This window comes from Pelodiscus sinensis, chromosome 1 (assembly GCF_049634645.1).
Source record: "Pelodiscus sinensis isolate JC-2024 chromosome 1, ASM4963464v1, whole genome shotgun sequence".
Classification (NCBI taxonomy): Eukaryota; Metazoa; Chordata; order Testudines; family Trionychidae; genus Pelodiscus; species Pelodiscus sinensis.
Window position 1 is genome coordinate 253,939,091 of NC_134711.1, and position 24,972 is coordinate 253,964,062.

At 41.8% G+C, this 24,972-nt stretch overlaps 1 protein-coding gene across 2 annotated transcripts in view; it reads right to left on the reverse strand.

Annotated features, from left to right (window-relative positions):
- The window catches only part of GPC5 (glypican 5), a 955,140-nt gene that overhangs the window by 402,625 nt on the left and 527,543 nt on the right, over nt 1-24,972 (reverse strand). The gene's annotated exons all lie outside the window — the stretch shown is intronic.

The window sequence follows — 24,972 nt, forward strand, 5'->3', positions numbered from 1 at the left end:
CTGGCTAGCTGAGAGAGTGGCAGCACTGCAGACAGGTACATGGAGAGAGCCGACTATAGACTGATGGACTCTGCTTGGAATTTGAAATAAAGCCTGAACTAGCGGCAAGAATGCTGTCTCCAGGAGAGGATGCTCTGGGGGCACCACTCTCATACAGAGTGAAAAAACAGACTCTGAGATACAATACGGAGGGCACCAAGATGGACCCCTGTTAAAAGTATACCCAGGAAGGGTTTCGTTTGATTGTACAATCTGTGTGTGAGAGACTCGGCTGGAGGGCTTTGAATGGAAGAGAGGGCAGGCACATGCACTCAGACAGATCAGGGTGCTTGTGAGAGGTAAGTGCTGCCCCATTATAGTTACCTTGTCAGATCTGTTTCCTGACCTCCTCATTCTAATATCCTTGTTGAGCCACAACCAGTCCCATCCTCCTACTCCTTATCCAATGCAAGCATTTTCCTTCTCTGATTCTAGTCCCAGGCCCTTCCCAACTTCCTGCCCCTGTTCCCAATTACACTGTTTTTCTTCCCTTCTAAGCTTCCCTATTCCCTCTTCCTAGTCCAGCATTTGTTCCTCTGTATTCAAATAAGACTACTTCTGCCACAGAACCTGGAGAGTCAGAGAGCACAGGACTGACAAGTTCCCTTCTCAGTGCCAGTACTCAGCTCCAGATTAGTGCAGTGCAAAGATATTTATTGGAGAAGCAGATATGAGTGTAAACCTAGCGTTACTAGATAAAGGGAAATGTTTGTAAGACACAAGTGCAGATAAGCAGAGAAGGGCAGAAATACAAAGGATATTAAAGACAAGGATGAAAAATATCATCAACGGGTGATGTGGAGTTATGGAAAAGGGTTGGGAGTTACTGTGAGATAGCAAAGACACTCACCTTAGTGGTTGCATTCTGAATGGATTCTTAAGGGATGGAATGGAAGTTGGACCAGAGAGGATGGGGTTGCAAGAATGAATATGGGAAACTGGGGCACAAATGATTTTCAGCTTTCTAGGAAAATAGCTATATTAAACTGTTAGGATTTATACTTCAATTTGGCTTTACACATGGGGCAAAGGACAGTGAAGAATTCATGAAAGATGACACCCAAGTGGCAGGCTAGAACATCACTGATACAATGCATATATTTAACCTTAATTTAATTTGTCATTATGGGTTCATTTCATTTTCAATTCGCTGAATCACTGGATTTTGTTAGAAATGTAGCCGTGTTAGTCTGGTGTAGCTGAAGCAAAATACAGGACTATGTAGCACTTTAAAGACTAACAAGATGGTTTATTAGATGATGAGCTTTCGTGGGCCAAACCCACTTCCTTTTGTTAGTGTTTCATAGCAAAAACATTTACAATCTGAGTTAAATTAGATTGCAGGTTGATATGATCACTATTCACTGTTTAAACTGTGCAATTCTTAACTATTCCATCTGTAATATAGTTTTATTAATTCGTCTGACTTAGTGCAATATGCTCTTTGTTTAATCATCATTATGCATGGTCAAGTTTAATTGGACTGCCATTTCAATAAACAGCTGCATATAATTTTGGTAAAATAGAAATTTTACAATGATTTATTTTTACAATGATTTATTTTAGCTTTCTTCTATAAAACATAAAAATGTACTTCAACTAAGGCACACACAGCAATCTAGAGTTTTACTTTTCATTTTGTGATGGCATTTATTATACTAGCAAATATAAAATACTTTTTTGCTAAAGTAACCATGTACTGCAGAGATTATAGGGTTGAATTATGAAAAACTGCATATTTTTTATTACCGTATTTTCCGGCGTATAAGACGACTGGGCGTATAAGACGACCCCCTAATTTTCCAGTTAAAACATAGGTTTTGGCCTATACTCGCCGTATAAGACTACCCCCCCTTCCGAGGCAACACCATTTAATAACATCAAATTTGATTTATCGTACTTGCGCACCCGGGGGCGGCCCCCCCCATAGCCACACACCCGGGGCCGGTGCCCCCTCCAAGGGCTGCGCACCCGGGGCCAGCGCCCCCCGCGCCAAGCGCCGCGTGCCCGGGGCCGGCGCTCCCCCCGCCAAGCGCCGTGCGCCCAGGGCCGGCGCTCCCCCCGCCAAGCGCCGCGCGCCCGGGGCCGGCGCTCCCCCCGCCAAGCGCCGCGCACCCGAAGCCAGCACTCCCCCCGCCGGCGCTCATCGTGCGCCATGTGCCCGGGGCCAGCCCCGAGCACCGTGTTGGGGACCAGTATCAGCACAGGTACGTTCTATACCTGGCGTATAAGACGACCCCCGATTTTTGGGGGATGTTTTTTAGTGTAAAAAGTCGTCTTATACGCCGGAAAATACGGTAGTTGTGAGACTCTCAAAATAGCAACTTTGCATCTCTGAAATATTTTCTATAGCTGCTGACACTAAAATAAGACCAGAGGCTTTATGTTTTTCTTTGGAGCTCTGTAGACCTTTTCATGGGTTCTTCCTTTACATGCAGTACTCATGGAAGAAAGCAAAGACTTGGCTGTGAGGCTTTAAGATTCCATCCAAACTGGTAAAGGGTAGTGTCACTGTGCATCCTGCAACTCTGAATGGCTTAAATGCTACTTTGAGACTCACAGCCCACACACTAACAACCAGCATTACAAGCCTTCATGTCATACCCTGGCTTCTACCACCAAGTTTCTTTTTGCACAGTGATGCCCAATATCCTCTCAATCACAAATTTCTCCAAAACCATCTGTTCTGTAGCACCCAGTCTTCCTAGGCTGTAGTACTCTCAGAACTTTATTTAATTGCACTGATACTTTCGAGAGACAGTAATTTAATTGGGGTTCATGACTATTATAATTTAAATCACAGCACTGAATAAGTTTATAGCAAAAATCAAAGAAGTTTATTAAACAAAAGGTCAAAAGTGTAAGTGACTCCCAGTGTAAGGAGTAAATATAGAAATGGCTACAAGCAACCAAAAGTGAAATCAAATAAATGAGTCTATGATTAAAACTTAGCACCAGTAAGTTACAATCTTTGTCTCGCAGGATTTCCCCAGAGACTCTTCTCTGATTTCAAGAACTCTGTCCTCTCGAAGCTCCCAAGTGATAGACACCAAAATTGCTTTTTATTTCTACCTGAATGTTCATCGACCTTGTTACAAGAGACAAGAAGGCCTCTTTCTGGTCTTTCCTTTTCATTTGACTTCCTAGTGTCCTGCTGATTCATATAGAAAATAAGCCTTCCACTGTTTTGAGTCCATGCTGTATAATCCACATTGGCAATATGTGGAAACAGGCTATCAGTATTTGTTCACAGACTTTAAAGCATTGTACCAGTGAATATCTGTAATTCCTCTTCTATTGGAAAGAGATGCCATGGGGTCTGGTGAAGTTTTCATTCTGATGGTGATAATTTTATCGTACCTCCTCTCTTTTTTAGTTTATCTTATAGATAAATGGCTTTGTTTATCTTATAGATAAATTAACCTTCATTGTCCCTGCCTAATGAACAGGCTGGCCAGACAAGCCCAGGTCACTGTACATATGCATTTCTTCTCAAAACCACACATTTTAAGAACATAATTCTAGTATACATTTTATAATTCTTTGTGCAAATCCCATACATACATCACGTCCTTCGTCTCCCGCCGTGGTGTTTGGCTGACTTCTGCACCGCTCGGCTGGGCCACCGCACGGAAGCCCAAATGGCTGCTTGCGCCACTTGCTCCCACTCAACGGCCCGGCTGAGCGGCACAGAAGTCAGCCGAAGGCCACTGCAGGAGGCGAAGGGGGGTGGGGCGGTGACGTTCACAGCCAGGGGGCGAGGCTTGGAGCCGCTGTCACGCTGCACGTCACCGCTGCACATTCCATACTCAGGCAACAGCACTGCCCAGAGGGACAGCCAGGGAGGCAACAGCGCCGCCCAGAGGGAACAGCCAGCATTTCAGAGTTACAGAGTCACAGACATTGGGGTACTATATGATGCCTGAAATGTGATACCTGCTGTTTTCTGGGAGTCTATTAGTCACAGCCACTAGTTTCCTAATTCAGAATGCTCTTCGTGGTGCAAACATACATGGAAAATGGCCTCCTGACATGCATATATTACAGCAGCAAGCAACAAACAGCTACTTTTTTACTACTACTGCCAAAAAATTGACAGATTTTCTCATTAAGCCCTCCAAGTGGTTGTTTTGGAAACTATAAAATCAACAGAAGATAACAGGAGACACTACAGTTGGGGGGGGTTCCTACATAATTTCTTCCTGAGGTCAGAAAAAAATGTTGTCATTGTCTGTGAAATTGTAGGGGTATGTTAAATACAGCAAGCAGCTGTCAAAACTGCTTGTCAGGTTTTCTGTTGTACATTTCACGTACATGAAAACACACCACTACCCCGGTGGAATTCTGCAACTGTTCCATTTGGAGCTATAGTATGGTTGCAGAATTCGATCAGGTGTAACACTACATACACATTCACTTCAAGCTCTACATAAAAGACCTAGTAATCATAGGGATTGAAAGGGACCTTGAAAGGTCATATTGTGCAGTGTCTTGGCATGGCTAAGTATTATCTCAACCAATCCTGACAGCTATTTTTCTAACCTGCTTTTAAAAATCTCTAGTGATAGAAATTCTACAACCATCCTGTACAATTTATTTTAGAGCTTAACTATCCTGACAGTTAAGAAGTATTTCCTAACATCCAATCTAAACTTCCCTTACTGCAATTTAAGCCTATTGCTTCTTGTCCTATCTTCATAGGTTAAGAACAATTCTCCCCCTCATTCTTGTAGCAACCTATTATGTACTTGAAAAAAACCTGTTGCCTACCTTTCGTAACTGTTCTTGGAGATGTGTTGCTCCTGTCCATTCCAATAGGCGGGTGCACGCTGCATGCATAGTCATTGGAAAGTTTTCCCTTGTGGTTCCCCTTAGGTCAGCTGTGGAGCCCATTGGCTTGGTGCCGGTATAACAGTGTATCCACTGACGACCCACCACCTACTCAGTTCCTTCTTGCTGATCTACCTATGTGCATGCTGCCATGTGTCTTAAGAGTCTTAGGCAACTCTGTTCCATTGTCACGGAGAATTGGTAGAAAGTCTCAATAACATCTTTTAAGGTCTGGAATTGGGCTTCAGGCAAGGAGGCTCTGTGAATCCATGAGAGCACCTATAAATTCTATTTACTGTGTAGGCATCAAAGTGGATTTGGGTACATTGAGAACAAGACCCAGTTTCAGGACTGTAGTGCATGTCAGGGCCGTATGCTCCTCAGCGTGCTCTCGCTCTCGTGACTTGGCCTTAATGAGTTAGTCATTGAGGTACGGAAATTCCTGTACCCATAGTCTGTGCAGGTAGGCTGCAATCACTGTCTTGCATTTTGTGAACACACTGGGGGCTGATGAGAGGCCGAAAAGAAGCACCCTGAACAGGTAGCGCTTAAACACCTATTACAAAGCAGAGAAACCTCCTGACGGTCAGAATGATGGATATATGAAAGTATGCATCTCTCATTTCAAGGGCAGCATACCAATCTCCCAGACTCAGGAAAGGGATAATGGAAGCCAAAGAGACCTTTTGGAACCTCTTCTTCCTTCTGAAGGAATTGAGGCTTCTCTTTGCCTTGAGGATAAGAAAGTACTGTGAATAAAAACTCCTGCTCCCAAATCCTATGTGAACCTCCTCTATTGTCTCTAACTCAGGAAGTGAATACACCTCCTATAGCAGAAGTTGTTCATGAGAGGACTCCCTGAAGAGGACCAGGCAAAGGGAGTGGGAAGCTGGGAAAGCACAGAACAGGATAGAGTATCCTGATTCCACTGTGATCAGGAGCCAACAATTGGATGTAATTTGGGTCCAGGCATAGTAAAATTGGGGCAGTTGGTTCACAAAAGGGTAAGGATCTGGGTAAATGACTGGTACTCTTTCCTCAGCTGAAGCTGGTGCCGAATTCAGTGATGAGGCTGTGCTGTTGGTCCTGCCTGAACAAGAACAGAAACTGCACAGAAGAGATTACATGGTCAATTCAATCAGGTCACAGCCTCAAATGTGTTAGGTATGGTGAGGAGATCCACATCCTGCTCCTAAACTTCCCTTACTGGTGTATCTAATGGTACCAGACTCAATGAGCTCCTCCCTGAAGCCAAAGTCAATGGTTCCAGTACACGGTGCACTGGTTTGGAGGACCCCAACATAGAGCGTACCTTCCCAGAACTCTTGTGCATAGGCCTAGCTGGGGACTGACTCTGGTCTGTCATCTCTATTTTTTGTGCAGTACTGGGGAATGGGATCAGTGCTGAACACTCACATCCTATATGCACACATGGGAGTGATGATAGCCCTCCTTTGAGGATATCTTCTTTGGCACCAAGAAGTCCCACACTGACGCTGGTGCACTGGACGGCACCAGTGCCATCTTTGCCAGTTGGGGTCTGAGTGTTGCCTCCATCAAGAAAAGTTTAAGAGGATTTTTCCTTTTATTTCTTTAGTCCTTGGCCAGAAACTCTGGCAAATGCTACATTTACCTGTTTTGATGCCCTTCTCCCAAGCACTTCAAAAGGAATTATCTGTCTTGAACCTGGGCATGGACGTCCCACAACTCATAAGGGATTTAAACCTCTGCAACTGAGGCATGCAGTCCGGGGAAGGAAACGCGTGAGAGAGAGACTGTCTGAGACCAAAGCAGTAACTAATGCACTAACTAACTAGAGTAGAAATGAGTAAAAAGGCTAACTAAGGCCAGGTGTGTAAAGGAAGAGAGGATATATCCAGACTGCAGATCAGCAGTGGCATATGTATGCCATCATATTGGTGTCACTCCAGGGGGCTCCATGTGTCACACTGTTTAGACCTTTAATAACTTTTGTTGCTCTTTTCTGGATTTTCTCCAATTTGTCCACATCATGTGGCACCCAGAACTGGACACAATACTGAAGCTGAGGGCTAATTAGTGCGGAGTAGAGTGAGAGAATTATTATCATGTCTTGCTTACAACACTACATCTCAGAATGAGTGTTTCATTTTTTGTGAGTGTCACATTGTCAATACATATTTAACTTGTGATTCAGCATCTCTCGCTCTCACACACACACTTACCTTTTTGCAGTTCTCCTTCTAGGAACTCATTTCCCATTTTGTATGTGTGCAATTCTTTTTTCCTTCCTAAGTAGAGTACTTTGCATTTGTCCTCATTGAATTTTATCCTGTTTATTCAGACCATTTCTCCAGTTTGTTCAGATCATTTTAAATTATAATTCTAACCTCCAAAGCCCTCACAGCTCTTCACAGATATTAGACATAGTGTAATAGAATATCATGAGAACTCATAAAAAAAAAGAGAAGTCCTGTGGCATCTTATAGACTAACAGATTTATTGGAGCATAGCTTTCATGGGCAAAGACCCACTTCATAAGATTTCATGTAACCTCATGAAATCTTATCAGTTACACGGCTATTCAATAGTCCATGTGGGCAGGGTGAGCAGCCAGTGTGTTCCTGGCCCCACTCCCAAAGAGCCCCCCATCACCACTCTCTGCTGCCTCTTATCCCTAGTTGGTATTGTTCACAAACTGTATAAATGTACTCCCTATGGGTATGTCTACACTACCACCCTAGTTCGAATTAGGGTGGTAAGGTAGGCAACCGGAGTTGCAAATGAAGCCCGGGATTTGAATTTCCCAGGCTTCATTTGCATAAAGCTGGGCGCCGCCATTTTTAAATGTCCGCGCTGCGCGGCTACACGCGGCACGGACTAGGTAGTTCGGACTAGGCTTCCTAGTCCAAACTACCGTTACTACTCGTTTCACGTTTCACGAGGAGTAATGGTAGTTCGGACTAGGAAGCCTAGTCCGAACTACCTAGTCCGTGCCGCGTGAAGCCACGCAGCACGGAGTCTGCACTAGCGGACATTTAAAAGGGCGGCGCCCGGATTTATGCAAATGAAGCCCGGGAAATTCAAATCCCGGGCTTCATTTGCAACTCCGGTTGCCTACCTTACCACCCTAGTTCGAACTAGGGTGGTAGTGTAGACATACCCTATGCTATTATCTAAATCACTGATAAAGACATTGAAAAGAACTGTACCTATAACTTATCCCTATGAGACCCCACTTCCAACTTGAGCATGAACCACTGATAACTACTCTCTTGGAATGGTGATCCAACCAGGTTCTAGTTCTTTAGTTTGATTATGAGGTGGTCATGTGATGCAGTTTCATAAACCTTACTAAAATCAAGAGATACCGTATCTACCACTTTCCCTCTATCCACAAGGCTTGTTGCCCTGTCAAAGAAAGCTGTTAGGTTGGTTTGATGAGATCTGTTCTTGAGAAATCAATGCCAACTGTTACCTTTATCTTCTAGGTGTTTACAAATACATTGCTTAATTATTTGCTCCATTATCTTTCTGGGTATTAAAATGACTGGTCTGTAATTCCTTGGGTTTTCCTTATTTTCCTTTGTATGGATTGTTACTTTTCCAGTCCTCTGGAACCTCTCCCATGTTCTAATATCTCCAATATCTCCTCAGTCAACTCCTGCAGTATGTATTTCATCAGGTTGAAAATAATTTGCCTAAGTAACTTTTAACTTGTTCTTTCCCTATTCTGTCTATTAACCAGATGCCTTGTCCTTGAAAAAAAGGGAGAACTTTGTATGAAAGTTGCAAACACCTCATTTTAAAACATACAAGTCACTTCTTAAGTTGCCTGGGTAGATTGACCATTTTATAGAAACCCTTCCCAGAATTATTTCTGAGGATACGTAAACCCATGTGTATTACAGGTATCTAAGCAAAATGTTACTCTACCATATGCATATAGTTTCACTGTTGATTATTTCTAAAGTACACAGAAATTAAACGCCTCAAATATACAACTGGATATTGAATCTAATGAATACAACTCCTCTTTCTTTTAAAAAAAAGAGCAAAATAATGTCCTGAAATGGCTTCCTCAGAAACAGATTAGTCAAGGCTGTGGAATCCTAATTACTGGTAGTGAAAGATGTGAATGTAAAATTAATCCAATTTTAAATTCCTGCAGAGACAGCACTGGAACCCCCAAGAGATTACACCATTTAGTTATTTAAAGAATACAGTGAAGCCTGAAAATGTACAAGGCATAACAGAGAACTATCTTTTAGCATATGTAAGTTTAAAGTTTGTCATGGACAAGCAGTTTAAAAAGGAATAGATAGAAAAATGCAATCTTGTCTTACATAATGACTCAGAATAAAACAGAATGTACCATGAGTAGTAAAATGTTTCATATTTCCCTTTTTTATCTAGTTAATGAACTACATTTTATATCTACCCATTCTTTTAGGGGAAACAGTTGCAGAGATACAAACCTTAAAGTGTTTGCTTTGGTGTATTTTTTAACATTGCCTATATTATGTTCCCATCTTTCAAAAACAACAGACCATCAAGTTGTTGGTCTTTCCATTTTTAACCACACATGGTATATAAAGTAGAATAGGCTCCAAAGTCTTTTTGCACCAGTAGTCAGTTTTTCCATCAGTCTGTAGCCAAATGCTTGTTTCCAACTACAACAAATGAATCTATGCAGGCTAAATTAAAAGCCATTTTACAGATTTTGATGTCTGTGGTTTTGCAATGCATTTGCCTGTAACTGTAACTCTTTATCTTTCTGTAACAAATGATTGGTGACCAGAGCTTATAGATATGCCTCTATCACACAATTTAAAGGATCAATGCCAGCTTTTTCTTAAAGTGTTAAATAATAATGTAAAAATACACATGGGGAAATGTAGCGAAGAAAAGCTTACTCGTCTTGTGTAGTAACTGAGGTTCTTCAAGATGGTTGTGCCTGTGGGTGCCCCACCTTAGGTGTCTTGGCACCTTGCGCTTCTCATTAGAGACTTTTGGTAGCACTGCCATGGTTGGCAATGCGTCTGCAGAGACCATGTCACGTGATTCCGAGTGGCTACTCTGCATGCATGACCAACTGACCCCCAGTTCTTTCTCTGCTAAAGAGGATCACTGAATACCCCAAAGCAGGGGGCGGGAGGAGAAGAGGTACAGCACCCAAAGACAACCATCTTGAAGAACCTCAGTTACTGCACAAGGTAAGTGTCCTCTTCATCTTCAAATAGTGTCCCTGTGGATGCTCCACCTTAGGGCTATGTCTAGACTGCAAGCCTCTTTCAAAAGAGGCTCTTTTGAAAGATACTTTCGAAAGAGCCTCTTTCGAAAGAGCGCGTCTAGACTGCACGTTGAACTTTCGAAAAAGCGGCTTGCTTTTTCGAAAGAAAGCATCCAGTGAGTCTGGATGCTCTCTTTCGAAGAAACCCTATTTACATTGAAGAACGCCTTCTTTCGAAAGAGGAACTTTTGAAAGAAGGCGTTCTTCCTCGTGAAATGAGGTTTACCGCCATTGAAAGAAAAGCCGCGTTCTTTCGATTTAATTTCGAAAGAACGCGGCTGCAGTCTAGACGCAGGTGAAGTTTTTTCGAAAAAAGGCTACTTTTTTCGAAAAAACCCCTGAGTCTGGACACAGCCTAGGTGATTATGGAGCATACCCTCAAAAGGGAGAGGGGTTTCAGAATGGTCGTATGGACTGTGGATGGTATCGGGGATGCAAATTGAGTGTCGGTGGTAGAATGCTATTCCAGAGCATAGTGGTTCATGAAAGTGTGAATGGAAGCTCAAGTGGCAGCCCTCCAAATGTCTACAACTGGCATATTGTGAAGGAAGGTTGAGGCTGCTGAGAGCGCTGTGGTGGTATGAACACTAACTGTGGGTGGAGCAGAGCCATTTTTTAGCTGGTAACATAGTTGGATGCAGCTGGAAATCCATTTGGACAGTCTCTGCTTGGAGATGGCCTCACACCTTAAGCACTCGGTAGTAGACAAAAAGAAATGGTATTGCAGTGGGCAAAGTTCAAGGTACATCTAAGTTGTGGTGCAATGAAGTAATTGTGGCCAAGTGCTCTTTTATGGAACTGTTGGAGAGGTCTAATTTTTTCTGAGGCTCAGGAGATATCCCAGGATGTTTGGTAAAGGATTAGAGTAAAAAGAAATGCTGTGAGGCCAGGAGAAATACAGGAGTCATTTCTGGGTGTTTTTGCATGCGCTCGGCTTAGGCTGTTTACAATGATGTCTTTCAACTCCTGGAAATAGTCTTCATGTAAGTTTTCTATTCACATATTAGCAGGCTTTCAGCTAAAGAATCCCCAGCTTGGGGTGAATGACATAGCTCCTGTCCTGTGTAAGCAGATGGGGAAGTAGCAGCATCATGATTGATATCTGTGATCTGTGCCAAGTAGAGGAATCATGTTTGTCATGGCCAATCGGGCATGAACAGAATAACTCTTGACATGCTGCAACTGATTCTATGTAATACTTACAGTAGTAGGAAGATGGAGGGGAAATGCATTACAGCAGTGACACCTGCCATTTTATGAGTAATACATTGTCCAAGCACTGGTGACCAAGTACTGCCAAAGAACAGAAGCACAAACATTTGGTATTGTGTGCGGACACAAAGAGGTCTATTTTGGGGAATCCTCATTGGCTGAAGATAACATGGAGGGCTGGACAGTCCATTTCCCACTCATGTGTCTGTGCAAAATGCCTGCTCAGGCCATCTGCAGTGGTGCTGTGATCTTCTATCCATCTTGTTGGAAATGTACCAGTTCCAGAGAGTCATGGCTTTGATGCACAAGAGAAATGAGCAGGTTCTCCAGGGTGGTTTATGTATGATATGCAGGTCATGCCTGCAAGGATGATGATGGCAGTGTTGTGAATAAATGGGAAAAAGTGCTAGCAGGTATTCTGGACTGCCCTGAGTTCTAGTATGTTTATATATAAAGTGATCTCTGCTGATGACCATCATCCTTGAGTGGTCTTGGTTCCAAGATGACCATTCCATCCCATCAGGAGCCATCTGTGGTGATGGTGAGTATGGGTGGTTATCTTTGGAATGGGATGCCCGGATATCCATTGCATGATTGCAGCCACCACCAAAGGTAAGTGGTCTGAGAAGGGAATGCCAGTGAGGTCTGTAGCAGAAACTGACCTAGGACTTTAGGTGGTCCTTGGTTGTGGCCATGGCCATGGTGTCTTGTCTGAGGCAGCAGTAAGTGATTGCCTTGCTGGAGACATTCTGGACTCAGGTCCCAAGGCAGGTAGCAGGGATATCTCCATCAGAAATAATTTTAATGGAAGATTCTGAACTTTTAGTGTCTGAGCCATAAGTTGTTTGCAATGGGAGCACTTTTGAAGGCATATCTTGGTCCTGCAGCAGTGAAGAGGAACAATGGAACAGCTCATTGTCAATGGCCAGCAATAGTTACTGGCCAGAGGTGCAGAGCATGCCAGTGAGCGATGGCAAGGAACTGAGGAGTGGTGGGAACACGGGATAGCCAACTGGAGTTATGCGAGGTGGCCTTAGCGCATGCATGGCCACTCAGAACACTGCTATTGAAAGCCTCTGTCAAGAAGCACAAGGTGTCAAGGCACCTAAGGTGGAGGACACTCCTCGAAGAAGAAAGTATTGGTAAACAAATGCTCTTTGACAACTATGCCCTAAAATCTTATTTATAATATTATTTTTCTATTATAGTGTCCCCGCTCACTATGCTTGCCAACCCTGCTCTTGGCTGGGGAGGGCCTGGGCCCAAGGCTGCCCCGGACCCTGCTCTCCATCCCTCCCTGCTCCCAGCTGCCGGGAAAGGGGAAGGGGAATACCCGGGCCAAGGGCACTCATGCGCTTCCCCCTGCTCCCAGCCTCCAGGGAGGCCCCAGCCCTTCCCTCAGGCCTTTGCCTGCCCCCTCCCCCAGTACTCTGTCCCTTACCCTGGCCCCTCGGGCCCGTCCTGGTCTCTCCCCCAGCCGCTTTCCCTCCCAACAACCAGGAGGGAGGCTAAGTCCAGGCTGCATCAGTCCTGGACTCTCTCCCTAGCCACCAGGAGGGGCCAGGCCCAGGCCGTACTAATCCCCATCTCTGTGCCTGGCCGCTGGGAAAGGGGGCCAGGGCCATGTTGTGACAGTCCCCATCTCTGTCCCCAGGCCAGCCCCGGTCTCCTGCCCTGCCACAGAGGAGGATCGGGCTGAGGCTGTGGCAGTCATAGCTCTACCCCCTGGCCACAGAGAAGGAGAGAGCCAGTGCCACAGACAACCCCAGTTCCCAGCCTGCACATGGGGCCTGTGGAGGGCCAGGCTGGGAGTAGATGGGGCTTGGTTCCTGTGGACACCGAATGACTTGATGACGTCACTCTGTTGTCCCACAGGATTTTTTTTATATAGAGAGAGATAAGAACATTAAAATGTTCAAAGTATATATTTTCTATAAATATTACTACAACATGAATATCTTTCCAAGTATACAGATGTTAGAATTTTCTATGGAAAACTTTTGTTGCAAATATTTTCTTTCTTTAGATTGTGGAGGAGATGTGAAGAGGATCTTCTTAGTGGAGGAGATATGAAGAGTAACACTCTGAAACTAGATTATAAAATATCATAGCATATGTGAAAAATGTCACAGTGCTCCATTTAATTAAAATAATTAACTTATTCAATAAAGATATGAAGCAAGAATCCCAAAGTAAATCTTCAAACCTTTGCAAACTTTTACTCTAATCCCAGCCTGTCTGAAATACGAACAAGAGTCCCATGATTAATTAGCTTGTGACACTCTAAGGCAGTGATACTGAAACCCAGGCTTTGGCATAAGAAGTGGCTCTTCAGTGTATCTCTTTAGCTCTTTGCAGTACAGGAGATTAAAACACTGTGTGATTTAATTATTAACCAATATAAGATATTAACCAGTCAGGATGAATTTACCATGTTATTAATCAATTGTAGAATAGTCGGTCAGTCCTTTTGCTGTGAGAATGAAATAATAATAATATATACAAGTAAATGAAACAATGAATTCATATTACTGTGCCTTTTTCAGTTAATGTTAACTATTAATTTGACTCCTAAACCACTGAGATCTGAGTATCACTGCACTAACGGAAGATTTCCATACCTAGGAGAGAGAAGGGAAACACACATGAGCCTGATTATAAAGAATCCCTATTCTTTCTAAACTCTAATGTCCAGATTTCCAAATTTTGGATGCTTATCTAAGCCATAAAATCTCAGATAGCTGAGGTTGATCCAGGACTATGCAGCACTTTAAAGAAACTCTCACTATCTTCAATGAGAAATGAGTTAGATCTATCTTAAAATGCTATATTAACAATCATATTCTAATTACTGTGGCAATTGACCAATATTGGCAAGTAGGGATACAGTTCATTTTAATTATGTTGTAAATGTCACATACCAAATATTTTATGAAGTAATAAAAGCCATGGAAAACATGTCAGCTTTGTTTGAGGCTAAATACCCATCTGTGTAGTGTGAAGTATTCAGAATTTTACATTTGACAGCTTCTGAGGGTCAATTAAGTTGGTTCAAGTAACTGAAATTTGGTTCATTGACAAGTATCTGAGCTTTTGGATAAATATCCATATGCTGTTCCAAGATTTGAGAGTGACTATCTGTAGTACTTGGTACTTATGGTGAGGTAATAAGCACTCTGAAGTCCCAAAGAATTCCAACACACAAATGAATCTTTACATGTGTACAGAGACCTATTGACTTAAGGGGCCTGCATAGATGGACATCATTTCAGGACAGCAACAAGAAACAGTCATCTTATTGGCTACACAACAGCAGAAACAAAACATTAAGATTTTTGTGATACGTTTGTATTCATTTCTAATCTATGCCATCTTTAACTGCATCTTTAGTCAACACCTAGCGCCTGTAATTCTTAAATAATTGGGATCAGTACTGTACTGCCAGGTTGGATCATTTGCTGAAAACCTACAACTTGAGGTTATATGGACTTCACTCAGGGTATTAGTACTGAGACATTAAAGTCAACTAAAATCTTGTAAATTTCATCCTTATGCTACATTCTATTAAAGTTCAACAGAAACAACATGAAAATTAAATTATGATAGGATAGCCAAGCCTCCAAGATTGTTCTATAGTTTACAAAAATTAAAGGTTAATCTGGATATTGCTGCAAGACACCTGGCAGAAAAATCATGGGAAATTTTCAAAATGAGTATTGATTCATGAATCAAATGTATTTTGTTAATAGCTTCTTGTTAGTTTCATACATTCCTGGAGAATTTTAGTCCATCTGAAGTTGGAAATGTCAAAACAATACTTGCTTCTCCTTCACAACCATTTTATAGCATATTTGGTGCTACAACTTGTTATGTAGCTACCATAAAGTCAGTGCTTTCTCATAGTGACCAAACACAACACTAGCTCTTGAACCATAACAACATTTTGAATTTTCAAAATGAGGAGATCTATTTTTTGAGCTGGATGCTTTTCACAGTGACTCTTCAAAATATTGCAACTGTGAAGGTATTGTTAAAAAGAAAAAAGTACAGGTTGAACTTCTGTTAACCACGACTCCCTGGTCCAGCAGTTCCATGTTCCAGGACCAGAGAGTCCCAGAGGAAGGCTGGCAGCGGGCTGCCTGGCATGCCACAGCTGAGCTATTAGTTATAACCCAATGGGGCTGATCAGTGGGGCCAAGAGCCCAGCACATCCAGGAACCTGGCACGCTGCAGTGGGGCTGCCCGGCACATCCAGGACTCTGGTGCACAGGGAGCTGGGCTGCCTGGCTTTGCAGGTAAGGGGGAAAGGGACTGGCAGGGCAGTGGGGCTAGCGAGGGAGGGAAGTGGCAAGGAGACCGGCAGCCAGTTCAGGGCTGACGGGGGTGGTAGCGGAAGGGGGGGCCAGATATGACCTCCCCTGGTCTGGCAACATCCCTCATCTGGGACTGGTCAGGCCCCAAGGATGCCATTCCAGACAAGTCCAACCTGTACAACTCTATTTATGACAACTGGTGTAAGCACTCTGAGTATAAAAACTGTCTTTGCAAAGTTGGTGAATTTACATCTGAATGTGTTTTATGTCATCAAGCATTTTCCATTAAGTATAAAGAAAGATGAACCAGTGTCACTCATGTGGAATGTACAAAATACAGATGCTGAGGAAAAACAGACAGACATCTCAAATTATAGCTTTAAAAAAAAACCACCATCAAAAGTCAGGAAAATCTCGTGACAACAGCAGATATAAAAAAAATTTACTCTAGCATGTGTGATTCATAATTTAAGTTATTATAGTCAAGATTGTTGTGACAAAATTGCTTCCAAAGTTCTTACCAGAATTAGAACTTTAAAAAGGCTCATTGTGGGTGTACAAAAGCAACTACCATTATGGAGAATATTTTGGCTCTGAAATCACAGGAACATTTAGTTAATGGTGTTAAATTAGCACTTTCCCCTGAATTACAACAGATGCTTCAAATAAGGGAGATAAGCTTCACCCTGTAACTCTTCATTATTTTTCAAAGACAGAAGGGACTGAAAACAGCTTACTTGATTTTTACCTCAGTTAACAATGAGGCAACTGATATCACTGCTTCCCACATTTCAAAACAGCATAAAAGAAAACGGCTCAGTACAAGCTATATATATCCTATATAGCTCATATCAACTCTGTTAACTTTGGGAAACAGGTCAGTTTACCAGAAGCTGAAACAACTGAATGGCAGAATGATTCAGTTGAATGCAAGTGCCATGCAATTCAGAACTATCTTAAAAATGGTATGAAAGCTTTGAGTTTTGACATCTTATTGTGAAAGCATATAGTTAGTTCTCTTCTACCAAAAGACAATATCTCTCCGTTCTTTTTTTGTTTTTAATTTGTAGAAATGGAGTGTATAGAACTTCCGTGGCACATGCCCACAAAGGTGGCTGCCCCTTCTGTCTGCAACAGAAACGGTGCTACAGTGCCTGCCTGCTTTAAAAGCATATTACACTGCAGAAAAGGAAGAAGAATGTAACAAGGCTGATCAGGAATCTCTTCCTCTTTGTTCAGTTTACTTCCTATATAACCTACTTTATCAAGCACTTTAGAAAAGCTAGAATGCAAAGATAACTGTACAGTCAAAGTGGTTGAACCATAGAAGGCTTTCATTATAAACTAAACTAAAGAGAAGGAAAGAGGGCATGTTCTTTGGAAAATCAGCCTACACTATTTATCCATAGATGTGTCTCTATGGAACAGAAGAAAATCTGAGGAGGAAGCAAATGAGAGATTGTCAAGATGTATTGCATATCTTGAAATCATACTATTTTGAAAGGTATCTGTTTTCAAACACATGTGAATTCTCTCTCGGGACAATGAAGTGCAATGGTTTGATAATTTAGAGGTTGGCTGGTTTCTTCACTTTGAGATTGATTTTGACAATCTGTACGATCACTAATTCATTTTACACTAAATAAGAGAAAATTTGAAAGGGGCAAAGATATGATCAAAGAAGGTTGGATGTTTTCATTGGATGCCCCAAAATGAAAATGGCCAAAATGTTTAAACTCATATTTCACTTTTTCAAATTTCAGTCTCAAAAGCATATGGAGAAAGGGATTTCTATTTAATTACTCAGCTTTGGCACAAAAGACTGAACTGATTAGCCTAGTGGCGTGAAAGTTGTGTTATGGGTGCAGTTGACTTACAGTATGTCTTGTGCGGATTTATGAATGCGTCAAGGAGTCTCCAGAATTTCTGAAAGCAGAAAGAGGCCAACTAACTTGCACTAATAGTGATTCTCAGAAAAAAAAGTTTCATGCTGTGGCTGGCCTCTGCTCTAGGTGGTACAGAGATGTGGGAGGAAGAGATGCCCTTTGTGTCGTGTATTTCCCCACTCAGTCAATACTCGTGGTGGGATACTAGGGTAACTCAATCCTTCTTCGTTTCTATCTAGCACACAGTTCACAGGCTCTACCTGCAATTAGGCAGAGAACCAGAATGCCAATTATATGAAAATCTAGTGGGACAGCAATTTCAAAACAGGATAGCTCTCAAGATAATGGGAATGAGAAACAAATCAGCTGGCACCAATTGGTAGCTTTTAAAAAACTCTTGTGAGCTGTCTTGTTTAATTAGATAGTAAGCTCTTGGTGATATTAGAGATTCTCTAGCCTTCATTTTGTGTGCCTAAGCTCTATTTTGAATGAGCAGGAGTCACCCATCCTAAAATGGAAGCTGCAGTTCAGGAAGCATGCTCAGTTCAAGTTTGGAGCATGCCCAATGTAAAATTACATAAAATGAGGTATGGCCTTAAAGTAAATGGCCTACAGCATGAACAGTGGGGCCAAATGAGAGAATCACAGCTCTGAAGTAGAAGCAGTGAGTGAGAATATTTTAAAAATGAGGTAATCCGAGTAGTAAACATGCCCACCCAAAGATCTTGATAGCTAAACTGTATATAAGACAGGCAGTTGAGAGAGACCGAGAGAGAGATCAAAGAGCAGGCAAAGGAGAGAGTTGATGACCAGTGATAACAGTTGCTGGAAAGGAACAAGAAAAGAGATCCAAGGGCTTACCAAGAAGATAAAGGAGTTTCTGAGAGAATTAGAAAGCTCCAAAGAGAGGAAAAAGTAATCATTTAGAATTCTGAAAACACGGCTGAGAAAAGCCACTTCAGCAGAAAATAGGAGCAATATTTGTAATATAGCAGAAGCAATGACCGCAACCATAACAACTAAAATGTTATAGTTAAAAATAACAAGCAAAGTAAAATATAGTATGAGTATGCATGAGTGTGTAAATGAATTATTGTAAAATGTAATTTTCTTATGTAAAAATTAAAATGTAAGTTAAGGCTCTTAGGGTGTGTCTAGACTACAGGGTTTTGTCGACAAAAGTGGACTTTTGTTGACAAAACTAAACCTGCGTCTACACTACCGCTGAGTTCTGTCGACATAACGTCGACAGAACTCGGCAGTTTTGTCTACGCTGGTAAACCTCATTTTACGAGGTTCTGTCGACAGAAGGCGTTATTGCATCTAAACTGTCCTTTGCGTCTACACTGCCATGTCGACAAAGCAGCTTGCTTTGTCGACAGAACTGAATGTAGTCTAGACACTCTTTGTCGACAGAAGCTTTGTCGACAGTATCTGTCGACAAAGCTTCTGTCGACAAAAGCCTGTAGTCTAGACGTACCTTGAGTGATTTACTGTAGACTGATCATCTGTAATAGAGTGTATCACTTGGAATCATTCAAAACCTATGCAACTTAGTTTAAACCTCTAACTTATAATAAGGGATTTGTGACTGATTTTTTTTATTTCTATATTTATACCATTGTAGGGACTGTTAGCTACAACAATAAAAGTACTTTATTTTGGAAAGAGAACTGCCTGTGTCAATCACTTTGAAAGATTGTATTTGTGTCCTTCAAGAGTTTCCTCAGTTACCAAAATTCCCTATAGGCTGCACAGCCAGGTGGCCGCACACCTGCCTAATAAACCCCATGCCAGGGAGTCATAGCAGCCCCATGGATTGCTGCCTCTGCCTACCTGCCCCAGCAAGGAGCTGTGGTGACGGGGGCATAAATGCCTGTCCCCCACCACAGCAGCTGCTGGCAGGAAGAGCACCTGTGCCAAGACCACAGCGCCCAACCTGGAGGTGCTGCTGCCAGGGGACAGGTACCACTGCTGGGGAACAGTTGCTCTTTCTATGGCCTTCACCCAGCCTAGAGTAGACCTGCCCTAGCTGGGGGACAGGTTCCCCTCTCCTGGCTGTGCCCCTTGGAGCTGTGGGGCCTGTAGAGGACTGCCTCTCCTCTGGCCCCAAGATGCTGCAGTGAGAAAGGTCTCGTGATAATTTTCTCTTTGGGCAGCCTGCGCACTGAACCCCCCAGGCTCTCCTCAGAGCCTGCATCCCCAGCCAGAGCCCTTACATTGCACCCCAACCCTCTGCCCACGCCCTGAGCTCAATCCCGTGCTCCAATCCCTCAGGACCAATCTCACCACACACTGTGGCTACGTCTAGACTGGCATGATTTTGTGGGAATACTTTTAACGGAAAAGTTTTTCCGTTAAAAGTATTTCCGCAAAAGAGTGTCTAGATTGGCACGGATGCTTTTGCACAAAAAGTGCTTTTGCGCAAAGCATCCGTGGCCAGTCTAGGTGTGATTTTGCACAAGAAAGCCCCAATCACCATTTTAGCCATCGGGGCTTTTTTGCACAAAACAATTCTTCCCCGTCTACACTGGCCCTCTTGCGCAAGTATTCTTGTGCAAAAGGGCTTTTTCCCAAGCGGGAGCATGAAAGTATTTGTGCAAGAAGCACTGATTTTGTACATTACAAAGTCAGTGCTCTTGCACAAATTCAAGTAGCCAGTGTAGACAGCTGGCAAATTTTGCCAGTCTAGATGCACCCTGTCTGGGTATGGAATGACTTTTATTATTTGATACATCACCTCCATATTGGTGCACATCACAAAGGTCATTCCGCACATGGACATAAAAAATTAGAAGGAAAATTGCTGGAGACCCACCCCTTAGGAAAAACATATTAAGGAGGTGACAGGTTACTATAGGGGTGCCCCAAAGCATAAATTTCAGGGTAACATTAAGGACAGAGAACAACATACCGTACTGTAACATAAATTCTCACCAAGGACTCTAGGTTACTATAAATAAAGTATACTTTCTGGATCATTGTCTTGTTTTACTATAATTGAAGAAAAATATAGCATTGGGATCAACCATTGTGTTGCTAAATAGCTATCACAAGTGTACTTCTAATAACAGTTTCTACTGGCAGCAAATCCTCGCTAGACTTAACAAGCAGAAAATATTGTAAACTACTTTTGGAAAGTATAAATTCATTTTAGCTGTTACAGCAGTGGGTTCAAAGCTTTTTAATCTCTTGTATCTATATACTCATAGATACATTTAATCTAGCTTTCTGACTATGGAGCCTAGTAGGCTTTTTCCCCCACTAGATAGTCATTCCCAAGTCTGACATGCAATGTGGATTAATTGGAGCTGAACTGAAGGCTCTCTTTAATGAGCAAACCTTATCTTTCCTATTCCCACTCATTTGTGGAGCTTCCAGGTTGATAGATTTCTTATTACAAAGTCAGTTTCTAAATAAGAAAAATGTTTTTTTTTCATGTCTATCACTGTGCCATCTCCCATACAATTCCTAGTACAGTAAATTTCCAATAATCCGGCAACTTTAGGACCCAGGGGATGCCGGATTATCAGATATGCTGAACTATCGGAAGGGGGAAGGGCTATGAGGGGTCTGGAGTGGAGTGGGAGGGTTGCACCCCTCGGCACTGTGGGTCAAACCCGGCAGCACCCGAGCTGCTCTGCCCCAGACTTCCCCGATTCAGCCGCTGCTGAAACTGACCGGCGGCTGACTCGGGGAAGCCGGGGACAGAGCAGCTCCAATTGTCTGGCTGCCCGGAGCACTTCCGGGTTCCAGATGGTGCTGGACCATCAGGAGTGCCGGACCACTGGATGCCGGACCACTGGAGTTTTACTGTAGTACCAGTCTTCCTCCCTCTTTTTTCAGCCACCCACCTCATTATTAGTTAAGGCCCCTCCTTTAAAAAGATACTACTTTGAAGCAATGATGTGACAATCCACCATGGAAAGAAATTTAAATTAATTCATTTGTGAGGTGAGATGCTATTGGTCAGTCCTGACATCTCAAGAAATGGCAATAATGGCTGGCAAACCTCACAAAAGAGGTCTAGATGAGAACATAAGAATGTCCATACTGTGTCAGACTAAAGGTCCATCTAGCCCATGATTCTGTCTGCTGACAGTGGCCAATGGTAGGTGCCCCCAGAGGGAATGAATAGAATAGGTAATCATCAAACAAAGCTACCCCTGTCAGCCATTCCCAACCTCTAACAAAAAGAGGCTAGGGACACCATTCCTACCCATCCTGACTAATAGCCACTGATGGCCCTAGCCTCCATGAATTTATCTAGCTGTTTTGAACCCTGTTAAAGTCCTAGCCTTCACAAGATCCTCTGGCAAGAAAAAAGATCCTCTGGCAAGAAAAAAGAAGAAAGAGTCTTTCAAACCTGCTCTCTCACTACTACAAAAAAGAGGAGCATTCATCCCATTTCATGATTCTTTTCTCCCCATCCTCAGCTGTTTTATTTTACACTTCTTTAAAATTATACTCAGTTTAATTTTAAATAAGATTATATCCATCTATGGATAAACAAGCCAGAGGGGAGAGTGAAGATGGAACAAGTACCATTCCCTATTCCAGTCTGCACAATTGCTAGGTACAATGTTGCCTTCAGAGTCTCCTGTTCATAAGGACCAAATTAAGTTTCACAAAGGAACTGGGTTTTGAGAAGCAGTAGAATATGGGGAAGGAAGTTGTTTAGCACAGAAGATACAGGATAACACAAGCAACCTAAGAGAAGTCATAAATCCCGATGTGGGAAAAGGAACAGATGAGAAAGATAAGGAAAAGGTTGTTGGGATCAAAAGAGTGCATGATGAATTCAGGACCACTTTTAGATGGGACCTCCTTTGGAATGTGGTTCCTTTTTATTTTGAAGAGCAGCATACCCAACCTGTTTTAATGTCATTTTCCCCACTGTCTATTAGACTAACCAGATAAATGGAGACCTACAAAAACAAAGATCAGACTCCCTTTCCTGAAGTCAAGCATTTTACTTCAGTGATGCCTCTCTTCCCAGTCAGGGCCAGGGTCAAGCATTTTAATGATCACATGAATGATATTCTAAGTAAAATAGTTTGGTAAGAGCCAACATGGAAGAGAATGCAAGCAAGTTTGCTCTCTTTCTCCTCTGAAACATATGATTTATTAATTATTTCATACATGATAAAAACTGTATGCTAAAAACAGACAACACAAGTAATAAATTTAGTCCACCTTTCAGAAAATTAGTGATTCCATTGAGAAACTAACAACGAGAGTTTTGACAGATGTTATTATCTCTCTCACAGGGGCAATATAAAGATTAATTGATGTTTGCACAGCAATTTGAAAGAAGATTGAAATAAATACATTGGTGATAAGTGTTATTGTTTATTATTATCTGTTGAAGTCTCAAGTTGTTTGAGGAGGAAATTCATTGTGATGCTTGTAAGAGACCAGTGGGAGCTCTAGAGTTACTGCAGAATAGAACTAGCAAATGAAATGTCAGGGCTTTATGCCATTCTTTATTTTATTAATTTAAAAGGGTAATATCCATGAAATAAACACACTGACATACAATTTTAAAGATTCATATGAGAATGCAAAAAAGATACTACAATTGTAGGTCCCAAACATACTGAGTTTGATTCATGGGTTAATTATTTGATCCAGGTGAGGATTTGTCAAAAACAATAACATACATAGTGCATATATTCTGTGAGCACTGATATAAAGTTAGATGTTTTCATTTCTGAATCTAATATATTTTTGGCTTTGATTTCTTTTTGGGCACACTAAAGTCCATCATCATACACTTGTCAGTCTCTGACATTTAATGAAGTGTTTTGAATCTGTAACATCAAGTGGAAAATAAAGTCACCTTGATTTTCTGGGAATGTAGGTTAACAAGCAGTTAGTTATCTTGGAAGAAATACTCACACAGAGACACACATACACTTATAACCAGGAAGGACTGACTTGCCCTCAGAAAGGAGCCATCAAGAGAAAAAATACTTACTTTTATTCCCTAAAGTGATCCATAAATGAGCATATTACTTCTATTTCCCATACTTTTTTGCCTTGTCTTGTTAGATTGTAAGCTTTTCAGGGAAGGGACTATGTCTTATTATGTGTTTATCAACAGCTTACACAGTATGGCTTGTTTTCAATTAAGGCTATTGTAATATAAATAAAGAATAATCTCTCTTTTCTTACATGTCAGTCTACAAGGAAAGATTAAGTTACTAAATACAAAAAATAAATAAATAATGTTGGATAAAATCATGGGAAAAAACACAACTGCATACTCTATGATATTAGTACTGCTATATGTACATATATACATACTTTCTCTTCATATGTATGAACAACTTTGAGAAGTGAACATTGCTAAATCCTATCACTAATTAATTTTATACATGTACAGGCATTTAAGATCAATCAGTTTAGTAAAATATGTATTCACTTTTTACTAATTCACAAATTCATTATGATCTTCAAAAAATATACTCAATATTATATGATGATTAGACTAGTTGTCTATGATAAGAAAATAAGATGTCAAATTGTTAAGACAAATTGAGGTCCCTTATTCTGTAATTGGAGTACATGTTTGAACTGAAACATGACAAACCTACTTCATGTGACAATATTTCAACTCTTTGGTGCCTCAATTCAAACTCTGTGTCTTTCAGCTTTTTCAGAGCTACTTTGCCATTAGTTTCATCCATTTATCTCTTATATTGATACAGGAAGAATGGAAATTAAACCCCCGAGAAACAGAAATATGACCCATCTTTCCATGTTCCTTGCTGCCTTGGATAGTTTCTTGCCTGATTATGAAAAATGTACCAATGAACCAGCAATGAAATTCTAGGTAACCAATAGGCAGCTTATTGATATATTTTGCAAGAGGGAAAGAAAGAGGAAGGGGTTTTTTTTAAATATTCTACTAGGAGTTGCTAAACTCTGTATAACCAAAGCCCAACTCTGATGGATGCCTGATTCTTCGTGCCCAATTCTATAATACTTTTAGATCTGTAATCTATTTTGAAGTCATTCATGTTACCCTGATGAGTGAAATTCTGTAGTTATAAAAATACAACATGAAAATGTAAAATCCCAAAGAAGGTATTAGTAATTAAAAACATCATCTCCAGAGATCCAAACTCTCCCAAAGAAATTCATGAATTTGATTGTCATGATAAACTGTATGTGTTCAGAGGCTCAGAAGTTCAGAAAGTGTTGGGTTAAACGAACCGCCCGGGTAAGACCCACATGAACGTGGATTTCTTTTCCCGGGTAGGAGAGGAGGAAGTAAGATCAAGTCAGACTGTAACCAACCACTTAAGGGGGAGGGTGTGTGATGGGACGAACAAGCCTCACACTAAAGGGCTGAGAGTAGCCCAGGCCCAGCTGGCTGAAAGGACCCCGCCCTTACAGCCCTGCTGAGCATGCT